The sequence below is a fragment of the Callithrix jacchus genome, chromosome X, assembly GCF_049354715.1.
Source record: "Callithrix jacchus isolate 240 chromosome X, calJac240_pri, whole genome shotgun sequence".
Taxonomy (NCBI): Eukaryota; Metazoa; Chordata; class Mammalia; order Primates; family Cebidae; genus Callithrix; species Callithrix jacchus.
The window spans coordinates 112,777,054-112,791,929 of NC_133524.1; the positions used below are offsets into that span (position 1 = coordinate 112,777,054).

The window sequence follows — 14,876 nt, forward strand, 5'->3', positions numbered from 1 at the left end:
GAAACCCATACTCCGCTTCTGTAAATGTAAAAAGGTGTAGATACTTTGAAATAGAGCCTGGCAGGTCCTCAAATTTTAAACAGAGTTACCTTGTGACTCAGCAATTTCTTTCCTAGTTATATATCCAAGAAAATTAAAAAAGAAAGTCTACACAAAAAGGCATACACAAATGTCCCTAGCAGCAATATTCATAAAGGTCAAAAGGTAGAATCAAGCCAAATGTCATCATCCGATAAATGTATAAGCAAAATATATCTACATAATTAACTATTATTCAGCCATAAAGAGGAATGAAGTCCTGATTTGTGCTAAAACATAGATGAACCTTTAAAACATTACACTATGTGAAAGAAGCCAATGATAAAAAGCCAAATGTTGTATGATTACTTTTTTATGACATTACCAGAAAGGGCAAATTTAACAGAGACAGAAAGTGGATTTGTGGTTATCAGGGCTGACAAAAAGGAAGATTGGGTAGTAACACTGGGAATAGGGTTCCTTTTGGGGTGGTAAAAATATTTTGAGATTTGAAAGTGGTCATGGTTGTGAACATGCTAAAAACCATTAAACTGTATACTTTAAGATGAATTTTACAGTATGTAAATAAGATCTCAATTTATAGAAGGATTAGACTGGAGAAAATAGGGAATATGCACATGTTCAGTAAGTTTGATCATTCTGGGACTGACGTAGCAAAGATCTAGAGTAATTCCTAGATAGGAGGTTACAGTCAGCTACAAAAATGTAAAAATGAAGGAATCAGTGGATAAACAGAAATTGGGAAAAAGCTGTATAAAATCAAGGAATTGACATCTAACTGCACACCCACTAACTAAAGTAGAGAGTACTAGGGTTTTGAAACTTTGGATTGACTGAAGTTTTGATTACTCTGAAGTTCAGAGGAATCTAGACTTTCCAAAGTTCAGAGCTTAGGCCTTTTAATGAAATGTTCTTGCCCCTTCATGTTGATATTATCTATCAAAAAAGGCTCATCAGAAATTGATATATTAATAAGATACAATATTCATGAAGCTTCCCCCTGGATAAATTATGTGACAAAATTCAATGTATTTTCTTTAACACAAGTGATTCTGTGATCAGAAAATGGCTTATGACTTTCAGTAAAGTGGTGCTCCTCCAACAGTCAAATCGAATGGATGAGGCTGCAGTAATTGTGTGGTATTTAGCACTGTGTTGTCTTCTGGTTTGACTCATAGTTGGAGCAGCGCTATTTAAAGGAATCAAGTCTCCTCTCAAGGTAATTTGAAAAACACATGAAATAGTGATATACCAGCTTTCCAATTTCATTGTAGTTCAGTGTCAAGCATTATCAAAGCAATTTTCTTTCTATAATGGAAGCATTCAAATGTATGAAAAGCTTTCTCAGTAGTCATCTTAAGCTGTAAGTAAATATATAGGATTTCCATTTTGCTAAATACAACACAAACAAAATAATAACTACTACTAGAGTTGTGCAATTACTCAAAAATAGGACTTTTTTAGCTGATACAGCATTCTGAGGCTTGAGAGAATATTATAAAATTTTCTATCCTACTATATAAAGAAGTATTTTGAATGGAATTATATATTGCAATGTTTGGTTTGAAAAGTTTAGATCCTTGTTCTATAGAGTAATAGTATCAGGAATCCCCTAGTTGGAGAGAGAGAAAGAGAGAGAGGGAGAGAGAACTGTGTGTGTGTGTGTATTATATATATATACATATATTATGTATTCATTGTCTTAAACATTGCCAAAATGGACACAGAACTTTTTCTCTCAGGGAAAGGGCTTCTTTTGAAAAACATACTGTTATATTTTTCCACTTACTTGTTCACTTTTATAAACTTTCAGGGAGAATAATGGTAAATTAAGAACAACATAAAATTTTTTCTGTGAACAATTGTACAATACCTAGAAAAAACATGTCAATGGAAATGTCCTTAAAGGTGGAAGACAGGAATAACTGGGGATCTTGTCTTTGTATTCTCAGTACATTATCCAGAACATTCGTTAATGTTAAGTTGTAATGAGACATGCTGTTACATAACAAAAATACTGTGATATCATAAATCCAGTTAAACTTCCTAAAATGTTTTAGTTGCACATTTTTTTAAACCCTTGGTTTCCTTTTGATGTTAATATTGAAAGAGTTCATCAAAGGCCATTTACCCAGGCAGTTAATTTTTATTGGTCTCTGAATGACTTTTTAACATTGTCTCCTTGGGTGTATCATAAAACATAGGACATCCATGGATCAAAGAAAACATCCATATTAAGGCAAAGCTGATCTCAAAGGCAATCAGCTCATCAAAAACGAGGTATTATCTAGTACAGAAGCAGTGCACTTGTATGTGTGCTATCAAACTCTGTTATTGGTAGCTGTAAAGATAACAGTAACAATTGTCCAGTGTTGACTTCAATATGCTTTTCTGGGATTTGGATATCTTCTAGAAAATATTTTCCTTCATCTTGAAGGCTGAATATATATTAACCATTGCAGAGTTTATAATCATTTGCCTCCTCACCTCAATGTAATAATTTACTGAGAAAAGACATTCAGTCTTCTCAGACACGTATAAGGATATATTAAGGAAAGTATTCAATTTAAATCCCATGTTATCACTGCTGATGTATTATTTATTTACAACCTAAACCTGGGAAATGCTGATTAACACATCAAAGTGCTTTTTAAATGGATCATTTGAGAGTGGTGAGAACACAACTAAGAAATTATATTAACTTTGGTATATCATCAGACCCTATGAAATCCCAGTACTTTATTTAAATTATCTCAACTCCCTGATAATTTTACTTGCATACAATTACATATCATGATTTTAATAATAACTTTCTAATTTTTGGTTACTTTTCTTGGTAGGTGATATATTTTAAAACTCTTTTTCCTTATGTGGTTCTACTCATCCTGTTAGCAAATCTGGAGGAGGGTGCTTCAATAAGCATTTCATGCTATATTGGAGCACCGTCAAACTTTACAAAACTTACAGAAGCTGAGGTAAGTCTTAATTTGATTTTCAAGTTATTTGAGTAGGTAAATCTTAAAAGCAAATGCGAAAAATCTTTGGTTCCTTATGAGTATCATAATGTAGTAATTTGCATTAAAAATACAGCTAAACTTATTAGTTTTGATCCACTAGGATGTCTGATTTAGCTAATATTTAACATTAATGCTCTTATTGATAGTGAGATAATTTTTAGAAATAGAATTTTTTTTTTGAGACAAGGTCTCTCTCTGTTGCCTAGGGTGGAGTGCAGTGGCACGATCTCAGTTCACTGCAGCCTCTGCCTCCCAGATTCAAGCTATTCTCCCACCTCAGCCTCCCACGTAGCTGGAATTACAGGCTCACCACCATGCCTGGATAATTTTTGTATTTTTAGTAGAGACAGGGTTTCATCATGTTGGCCAAGCTGGTCCCGAACTCCTGACCTCAGGTTATCCACCCTCCTTGGTCTCTCAAAGTGCTGGGATTACAGGCCGAGCTACTGTGCCAGGCCAGAATTAGAATTTTAAAAGTCATTTTTTATTCATGTAAATGAATTCTACTTGACCAACAAATTTTTGGACTTATTAATCTGAAAAATAATATTTCATTCAAAAATACCTGCAAGTTTTAGTTGATGACTAGGACTATGTGATTTATGGGATAAACTCATAGTAGCTATAGAGATTACTGTTGAAAGGTTAGTGGTCTAGTATACATTTTAATTTTCTTCAAAATTAAATATCCTCAAAATTTGTCATATTTTCTCTAGTGAACTGTTAAGTTAAAACATAAATATGACATGGATTAAGCATTCCATAACCAAAATCATTTTAGATCTACAGAATTTTATAATTATAGTCTTGTAGCTTAATATACTTTGATGTGTCCATAGGCCATCTTAATTTGTTTCTTCGTTTATCTTGACCCTCAGTCTTTTTATCCCTGTTGGTTAATCTCTTCCCCATTTGAAGACTATTTTGGATGGTGAATAAAAAATAAAATGAAAGTTGGGATTCATCACCTTCTCTATGTTAGGTTATTGAACAAGATAAAATATGTTAATGCACTTGGAAATAGTAAACTTTTTAATAAATATGAACTAATGTACAATTGTTTCAATTATTTCTGTTATATTAAACTATCTTATTATAGTTGCAACATTTTCCCTAAGAAGCAGATTCACCGTTTTCTTTAAAACTCATGATTTTGAGCATAGTTGGAAAGCATGTTTGATATTCCGTTAGTAGATTTTAAAAGCCAAGATATCTGGGCTTTTTACTTCCTTGAAATCATTCTGAAAAATTTATATGATGTTTTTATATTGGACTGTTTCAGTGTCTCTAATACCTTTAAAAAATCAGAGTGAAACCTAAAGCTCCTTGTGAAACATACAATTTAATCTTCTCACCCCTCTACTCTCCAAAACAGCACAATGGAACTCCTTCTTTTTTGGCTTTGTTGGCATTGAGAATTGTTTCTTTTAGAATTTTTTTATTCCTCACCATCTGTATTCTAAACCGCTTCTCTGATGCCATGGTATTTTTTTTTTTTTTTTTTTTTTTTTTACAAACTTTCTCACTAGTGTGTTTGTTGGATTTGCTACTTTTTCTATATTGGGCCAAATGGCTCATATATCTGGAAAGGAATTTTCTCAAGTTGTAAAGTCAGGTATATCATACAATGTATTATCAACTTTCATTAATTCAATGTATCTCACTTATGAAACTCTAATATAGTTTGTAGAAATTTACTTAAAACAGTTATAATTTAGAGTATTACATTTTTTTTTCATTTTGTCTTTGCATTAGGGTTCTCCAGAGGGACAGAACTAATAGTGTGTGTGTGTGTGTGTGTGCGCGCGTGTGTGTGTATGTGTATACAGTATAAAAAAGTATATATTGTATAAAATATATATATACACACACACGTGTGTGTGTGTGTGTGCGCGTGTGTGTGTATGTGTATAAAGTATAAAAAAGTATATATTGTATAAAATATATATATACACACACACGTGTGTGTGTGTGTGTGTGTGTCTGTGTCTGTGTATACGTATATACAGGGGAGTTTCTTAAGAATTAACTTACATGATCACAAGGTCCCACAGTAGACCGTCTGCAAGTTTGGGGAGCAAGGAGAGCCAGTCCAAGTTTCAAAACTAAAAACTTGGAGTCCGATGTTTGAGGGCAGGAAACATCCAACACAAGGGAAAGATGTAGGCTGGGAGGCTAGGCCAGTCTCACCTTTTCACATTTTTCTGTCCGCTTTACATTCACTGGCAGCTGATTAGATTGTGCCCATCAGATGAAGGGTGGGTCTGCCTTCCCAAGCCCACTGACTCAAATGTTAATATCCTTTGGCAACACCCTCAGACATACCCAGGATCAATACTTCACATCCTTCAAATCAGTCAAGTTGACACCCAGTATTAAACATCATAGTTTTATAGAATTTGGTTGCTTTAATAATATAATAATTCTTAGATTATCCATGTAAACAGGAGTATATTAGGAAAACATTGCTTAAGAAAATAGAATGTTTTCCCCGATTTTGTTTAGTCCTTAATATAAACCACTTACTGTACAACTACAAAGTTCAGGCATCATGCTAGGCACTTCCCATGCATTATAAAAGAAAGACAATGTATATGCAAATCTTTATGTACAGTTACAGTATTAAGTCTGAATATTTAAAACACATGAACCTCATAAAGGTAAGAGAGTCAAGTGGCTTTGAGTGTCCAGCTTTAAAGAAATCTTAGTGAACTCCCTAACTTTAAAGAACAAATTAACCAAATCAAATGTTTTTAAAAAGGAAAGTGAAATAGTTGGTAAAGAATTTGTGTCATGGATTGTGTTGCCAAATAATATGACATTTTTCTAATATCTTATTTTTTAAATCTTTAAATATGTGGACATTCTTGGTAACTAATTTAAAATATCATACATTTTTTGTATGTTTTGATTGGGCATTCATTGCCTATCCGGAAGCTCTAGGCAAACTACCAGGTGCTCCATTTTGGATTTTTTTTTCAAGCTTTTATTTGGGTCTCGTTTCTCAGTTGGTAGGTAATATTGCCAGTGTTACCATTTTCGTCTTATATTTCATTTGTGTTTCCTCTACTTGAACACAGGCTTTTATTACCCATATTGTCCTCCTAGCTGTTAATTTTGGAATGACCTTTCTGAAAGATGTTTTAATTAAATTTAAATACAGAAATGTACTTGACACTCAAAAGGAATGCACATTAATATTTTATCATATTTGTTTCAGATATTTTAAAAAATAAACTGTTACAGGTGAATTTGAAGTCCTCTGTCTTATCTCCCTTATACTGTTCACATTTTTCTCTAGAAGCAACTGTTATCATGGATCGTGTATGTTATTCTGTCCAAGTTTATATACATTTACATGTATTCACAAATAACATAAACATTTTTAAGATTTCACATAAATGTGAAGTTTCATAGCATATATATTACTCTGAAAGTTGTTTTTCCATTAACTATGAATCCAGCTGATACACAGGCATATAGATCTAATTAAATCACAGTCTCTTTGTTACCATAATAATGGGCATTAGAATTATTTAATTTAAAAAAACAAATTACACACATTGCTGCAATGATCAAACTTGCACATAGTTCTGTCCACAGATAGGTATTTACCTAGGTTACATGACTAGAGAAATTCTGAAAAAAAAATTTCACCCTACCCCTCTCTCACGTAAAACATTTTCATAGTTTACTCTGTTTATAGGATAAAACCCAGAGTTTTCTGATTGACTTTTAAAGTCCTTGAAAATCACAAACATCTTTTCTGATATTTTCATTCACACATCTTTCTACTCTTGGCCAGTTCCCTATTTCATGGACATATTTATTTCTAAACCTAAAATTCTTTCTGTCTCCATACTGCTGATTCAAATATTTACCTTATTTAAAAGCCCTATTCAAATCCTTCCTTTTTGACTAATTCAGCTCACAGGGGACTGCTACCTTATGATTGCTATCAGTGAAAAATCATATAAAGCAGACTAAAAACAACAAATAGAACTGCATTTGATTTTCATCAGAACAAGTGGTGACTGCCAAAAGAAATAACCCTATGGGTTTTTAAAATCAAGGAGCAGGGCTCAGAGTCTCTTCTCAACATACATTTGTAAATTTGATTAACAGACATGGAATTATGTAATTAACAGTAATGACAGATAAGTTGATATATAACATGTCATTTTTCCCTCTCTAAAGAAATGATCACAACAACGATTCAAGACTTATTTCCCAAAGTGATGAAGAAAATGAGGGTTCCCATAACTTTGGGCTGCTGCTTTGTTTCTCCTTGGTCTCATCTGTGTAACTCCGGTATATTACAACATTTTTTTTCATAGTCAAATTGTTAGTTGGAACATACTTTATAACCTAACAAAAGAAATGAAGGCTTAAGGGGATGCTTACTTATAAGTCCAAGTCTAATCTGGATCAAGATTTTTCTGTGTGTTTTAGCCCATTGTTCTACATTATTACTTTTATAGTACGTCTACTTTGCAGATGAGGAGGCCCAATAATGAACAGTTATCTCAGTTACAAAAAGATTACAGACTTTAAACACATGCTACATTTCTTAGCAACCACTACAGAGCATACAGACGTAGCATATCATTCTGATAATCAACTATTCTAAGTGCTTTTTTTTTCCAGTGACTCAGTATAGATGAAAGATTTTTGATACATTTAAAGCCACATTTGGGTTTACTTCTGAAACATTCCTTTACACATTTTAGCAGAAGTGAAACTAAGGAGTGTATGTCAAGATCAAATTAATAGCTTCAATCTGAATACCTCATCAATCAAAAAAATCAAATTATACTTACAAGTAATCAATATATTTTTGGTAGGCTAGAATTTACTGGGTTCATCTGATTGACCACTGCTGTGCTGGATGGGCCATTTCAATTGCAGCTATTCTGGAGCTAGTAGGAATCATGGTAAATAGTAACTATAAAATTATGGTAAATAGTAACTAAAAATTATTTTCAAGTTTTATTAAAATAGTTTGACTCATATTCATTATATTTACATAATTATACTATTATTTTTTACACTATTATAGTAAAGTACAATATACTGGAAAAAATACATTATGAAGAAAATGAAGTTACAGGTGTATGCTTCATTGTTGTCCTGCGGAAAAATGTTTAGACACAGAAAGATCATTGATGTCACATTAGTTATTGGAAGAAAATATTAGCAAACATTCAATGTACTGTTTGTTTTCTTTAGCAGGGAGCAGATTCATTGAGAATCTAGAAATGATGATGGGAGCAAAGAGGTGGATATTCTGGCTATGGTGAACAGCTTGCTGGTTTGTCACTACACCTATCCCTTTGATTGTAAGTGATAATATACGGTGAACTTGGTATCAATAATATATACATTCTAAAATAAACAATAATTCACATTGAAGGCAAAGTAACTTTTTAAATGAATGATTTTCAAATTTTGTAGTATTTATGGCTGGTGCCTCCAAGTTGCCTAAATCAAAATGCCTTTGCAGTATTATTTTGAGACCATCAGTTTAAACATTTACCATTTGAGAAAATAAACACGTCCATACAGACTTAAAAGTTATCAATAATTTCAAACTTATCCATAGAATAATTGAAAATAAATCGTGAATTTTCTCATTCCCTAAAAAATATGTTGTGCCATCAATAATGTTCCTAACCTGACACAAAGATGCATAAGGCCCAGATCCTACCTTCAAGGAATTTAGTTTCAATATACTGAATGCTGAGAAACAACAGTCATATTTTTAATTATTTTACTTCTTAATGAGGAAGGTATTTGGCATCTGAAAGTAGTAAAAGAAACTTACCTGTGTCAATAGGGACAATGATTTATGTTAATAAATTCAATAACTAGTACTATTTAGGAGCTGAGGTAAAGCAAAAGTTGTCTTACTTGAGAGACATAACATATAGACTTAAAATCTTCAAATAATATTTTAGGACAGTAGATGGCTGAGCACAAACATAAACACTACATTGGATGGAGAATGATTATGGACTAGAAATAATGGTTGTGGGGTGGGGTAATGTCAAAGCTTCATACATGTGTTTTGGTTCTCATTGCCTTCATGCTTCAAAGGCTTTCCTACAAAAGGCCATTAAGTAATTCTATACAGGATTTGCCTCAAATCTAAAGTGTCACGTTTGTAAAGAAGATTACATTTTTTATTATGAGATCAATTTCAAAAAGTGAGCAGTTTGAAACTAGATATGCTGGAATAAAATATCTGGATACTCCATAATTTTGCTAAATGACTTTGAAAATGCTGTTAAATATTTTTATTTGACAAGTCTCCATAATAAAATTATTCCCCTTTGTCAACTTAGAGGGTCTAGCTGGACCTCTTAACAAGCTAATACTCAATGATTATATAGGTTTGACACCTGAATTTAATTTAAATGCAAAAGTGTTACATTAAAATTATTTACATTGCCATCTATTTTCTATAAAGTCATGTATATGACTCCACTATCCCTTATCCATTTTCTTGTAGTTATGTACATTTATAGTAATTATAAAATACATTTAAATTTCTGTAATTAAATTAATGGAGGTAAGCCATTTAACTTTTTATATGGTTTGGCTCTCTGTCCACTCCCAAATCTCATCTTAAACTGTACTCCCGGAATTCCCATGAGTTGTGGGAGAGACCTGGTAGGAAATAATTTGAATCGTGGGGGCGGTTTCCCCCATACCATTATTATGGTAGTGAATAAGTCTCATGCGATCTTATGATTTTACCATCTTCCTCCTTTTCTCTTGCTGCTGTCATGTAAGAAGTGCCTCTCACCTCCCGCCATGATTCTGAGGCCTCCACATCCATGTGGAACTGTAAGTCCAATTAAACCTCATTTTCATATTAGTCTCATGTATGTCTTTATCCACAGTGTGAAAATGAACTAATATACTAAATTGATACCAGTAGACCCACTCTGGTATCAATTTCAGCATTGCTGAAAGGATACCTGAAAATGTGGATGTGACTTTAGATCTGGTTATCAGGCAGTGATTGTAACAGTTTGGAAGGCTCAGAAGAAGACAGGAAAATGTGGGAAAGTTTGGAACCTCCTAGAGACTTGTTGAATGGTTTTGATCAAAATGCTGATAGTGCTATGGACAATAAGGTCCAGGCTGAGGTAGTCTCAGATGTAGATGAGGACCTTGTTGGGAACTGGAGCAAAGGTGACTCTTGTTATGTTTTAGCAAAGAGACTGGTAGCATTTTGCCTCTGCCCTAGAGATTTGTTGAACTTTGAACTTGAGAGAGATGATTTAGGGTACCTGGCAGAAGAAACTTCTAAGCAGCAAAGCATTCAAAAGGTGATTTTGATACTGTTAAAAAGCATAAAATTCAGAAAATTTGCAGCCTGACGACGCAGTAGAAAATAAAAACCCATTTCAACCTGGCTGCAGAAATTTGCATGAGTAACAAAGATCCTAATGTTAATCCACAAGAAAATGAAGAAAATGTTTACAGGGCATGTCATAGGTCTTCATGGTAGTCCTCCCACCGCAGACCTGGAAGCCTAAGGCAAAGCAAAAACTGGTTTCATGGGCCGGGCCCAGGCTCCCCGTGTTGTGTGCAGCTTGGGACTTGGTGCCCTGTGTCCCACCTGCTCCAGCCATTGCTAAAAGGGGCCAACATATACCTCAGCCCAGGGTTTCAGAGGTCCAAGCCCCAAACCTTGGCGGCTTCCACATGGTGTTGAGCCCACAGGTGCAGAGAAGTCAACAATTGACGTTTGAGGACCTCCACCTACATTTCAGAAGAAGTATGGAAATGCCTGCATGCCTAGGCAAAAGTTTGCTGCAAGGTCAGGGCCCTCATGGAGAACCTCTGCTAGGGCAAAATGGAAGGGGAATGTGGTGTTGGAGCCTCCACACGGAGTCCTTACTGGGACACCACCTAGTGGAGCTGTGAGAAGATGGCCACAGAGCTCCAGACCCCAGAATGGTAGCTCCACCGACAACTTGCAGCGTGCCTGAAAAAGCCACAGACTCTCAACACCAGCCAGTGAAAGCAGCCAGGAAGGGGGCTATACACTGCAAAGCCACAGGGGCAGAGCTGCCCAAGAATATGGGAACCTACCTCTTGCATCACCATGACCTGGAGGTGAGGGAACCTACGTCTTGCATCACCATGACCTGGAGGTGAGACATGGGGTCACAGGAGATCATTTTGAAGCTTTAGAATTTGACTGCCCCATTGGATTTTGGACTTGCATGGGCCCTGTATCCCTGTTTGGCCAATTTCTCCCATTTGGAATGGCTGTGTTTACCCAGTATCTGTACCTCCATTGTATCTAGGAAGTAATTAGCTTGCTTTTGATTTTACAGGCTCATGGGTGAAAGGGACTTGCCTTGTCACAGATGAGGCTTTGGGCTGTGGTCATTTGAGTTAATGCTCAAATGAGTTAAGACTTTGGGGGCCTGTTGGGAAGGCATGATTAGTTTTGAGATGTAAGGACATGAGATTTGGAGGGGACATGGGAGGAATGATATTGTTTGGCTCTTTGACCCCACCCAAATTGCATATTGAATTGTACTCCTGTAATTCCCACATGTTGTGGGAGGGACCCAGTAAGAGACAGTTTGAATCATGGGTGCAGTTTCCCACATACTGTTCTTATGGTAGTGGGTAAGTCTCACGAGATCTGATAGTTTTATCAGGGGTTTCTGCATTTGCATGTTCCTCATTTTCTCTTGCCACTGCCATGTAAGAAGTGCCTTTCATTTTCTGCCATGATTCTGAGGCCTCCACAGCCTTATGGAACTGTAAGTCCAATTAAACCTCTTTACTTCCCAGTCTCAGATATGTCTTTATCAGAAGCATGAAAATGGATTAAAATAATTTTAAAATTAAACTTGTAGATCTATATATAAAGATTCTTACAATGTATTGTTTTCTCATTGATTTTAGTAAAACAAAGACAACTAAATTTAAGGAAATTCCTAGATAATTTTTGGGTTTTATTTTGCTTTGCTTTACCGAATTCTAAATAATTAGTTTTAATATTTCAACATTTCTAGTAGGTCTATTTTAACTTGGCCTTAAAGTGTTTTAAACTTTAAAATTCAGATTTTACTGTATTACCTAAACATATATTGAGGTTTTTTCTTTTTTCCTCTGTAAGAGGCTGAAAGTGAAATGTGCTGTGGTAAATACACACCGATAGTGTGTGAAAATGCATGTGAGTATTTGATGTGCTAAAAGGGGAGCTTCAGGCAGTGGGAAAGAATAGAAGCAGTTCCTAAGCAAGGAGAAAGGCATGGCCATTAAAACATACTTCACATTCTCATTGTATTAATCTATATGCTGGTTAGCTCATGGCATAGAATAAAGTCATGCTATCATAAATCAAAGAGAAAAGCTCAATAACAGGATATTTCAGATATTATTTTACTTTCAATCTGATATATGGTCTAGTATTTTATTGAAATATATGTTGAACAATTATTTGGATTTATAAATATATGATGGTATTAATTTTGGAAAAAATATATTCAGTGTAAAAATAAAATTTATTTATTTAAGTTCTTTTCATATTGTTTATCTTCTGGCTTGTTACCTGATTATCTCAATTGCTTGAATGTGTTTTCATTTTAATTATTTCTGATAAATCACATCTAAGAAACAGAATCAAATTGATAATCATTAGTGCAATAAAGTTGAATTTTTAGCTTTGTCTTTGTATATTTTACTTTCACAGGTAATATTTGTCTGGTAACTAATGAAATTTCATAGACTTGATTATGGCACAATTCCATACCCTGACTGGGGAGTTGCTCTAGGCTGGTGCATAATTATTTTCTGCATTATGTGGATACCATTTATGACTATCATAAAAATAATTCAGGCTAAAGAAACATCTTTCAAGTGAGTGCATTAAAATTTTTTACACTTTATACCAAGTACTTATGATTAAAGTGAAGACTAATTTACTCACATGATATCATATGAGAATATATAAGATGAAATTAATTACTCCTTCTTGGCTTCTTCTATACCTGACAACCATCTGTTACTAGTGCATAACATGGTATACATGGCATTATATTCTTTTCATGTTTATGGTCAGGCTGTTTTTTAAGGAGGCAACTACATATACAAGTTAGGCTATAGAAATGTTTGCAAATCAAACATCATGTGATCTAAAAGGACCGTAATTTAAAAAATGGACACCTGTGCATTCAATAAAAAGTTAATTTAAACAGGCCATGGGCTGTGGCTCATGCCTGTAATCCCAGCACTTCGGGAGGCCACAGCGGGCGGATCAAGAGGTCAAGAGATAGAGACCATCCTGGCCAGCATGGTGAAACTCTGTATCTACTAAAAATACAGAAATTAGCTGGGCATGGTGGTGTGTACCTGTAGTCCCAGCTACTTGGTAGGCTGAGGCAGGAGAATTGCTTGAATCCAGGAGGCGGAGGATGCAGTGAGCCGAGATCTCACCACTGAACTCCAGCCTGGCACCTGGCAACGAAATTAGACACTCTCAAAAAATAAAAATGTTAATTTAAACATACATAGCCTAGATCATTCTAGAGGGATACAAACATCTGGGGCCATATATGTATCTAATTTTCTTTCAAAAAACTTTTTTTTATAAAAGTGATGTATTGAGATAATTTTTTAAAATACCTGACAATTACGAATGGTCCCAGTTTTACAAAATGTGATTTCCAGGATAAGAAACTGAAAAACAGACAACTCTTCAGACAGTGTTTTATAGTATACAAACAAGTTTTATAGAAAGATGATCTAGTAAATGCTTTAGTTAAGAATATTTATATTTTTCCAATTCTTTATACTTTTATTCACACACAAAAAATAACATTCAAACACTGAGAAAATTAAATAACTTAGGAAGCAGAGCTCATTGTTTTCTGCTTACATATAAGTGACAATTCTGGGCTGTTGGCACAAAATAATCGACATTCATAAAACCCTTACTACTGTATATCAAACATAAGTTAAAACCATAGGCACTAGTTTATCAAATCCACGTTTCATCTGTAAGACTAACCACAGTAAATCCTTAGATTTTCCCAAACAGAAAAGTTGCGATACACAAAGACTTTCTAGTAAAAAGGGAATTTTTTCTCTTTAGGAAACTAGAAGTCAATGGTGTGTGGTAGTACAACAGCAGGTAAAATAGTTCTTTACCAAATTCAGATCCAAAATATATTTTAACAAGTGATGAAACATTTTAATTTAAAAAAGACATTCTTTTCTGAAGCAGCTATTTAAAAACAAAGTTAAATAACCTGAATAGTCTTTTTGAAACTGATTATCTAACTTAAGAAATGTAATGTGTTTCATAATAGAGTTAAAATTCCTCTTAATTATTAGAATGCAGCGTATATATTTTTTGAATGTTGCACTGAAAACTAAGACTTGTTTTGTTTTGTATGTATTTTTTAAAAGAGACAGTAGCTCTTTCTTTTACTTACTTAGGACAGGAGATAACTCCCTCTCAAAAGAAGAGTCTGTATCTTCCTCTGAAAAGCAACATTTTTTAGTTCATTATCATGTAGAAATCTGGAGCCAGACTTTCCTGAGCCACCCCATCACTCTCAAATTCAAGAATAAAGTTTCTTCCTTGTATTATATACCAAATATATAGTACTGGCAGTTTAAATCTCCAGCCGCTTGTACTAAATGAATGACTCCCCTCTGGTCAAGCTGATAGACTACCATGGAGGTCATAACAGAATGGAGGCCCTGGTTTTAAGTTTTTATCATTCTCTCAACCTATCAACCTTAATAATGTCCTGAATATCAAGCCTTCCCCTTGTCTCT

The 14,876-nt window shown here is 34.3% G+C and overlaps 1 pseudogene; it reads left to right on the plus strand.

Annotated features, from left to right (window-relative positions):
* LOC100410201 (sodium- and chloride-dependent neutral and basic amino acid transporter B(0+)-like) overlaps nucleotides 1–14,876 on the plus strand; it is a 28,766-nt pseudogene that overhangs the window by 12,293 nt on the left and 1,597 nt on the right.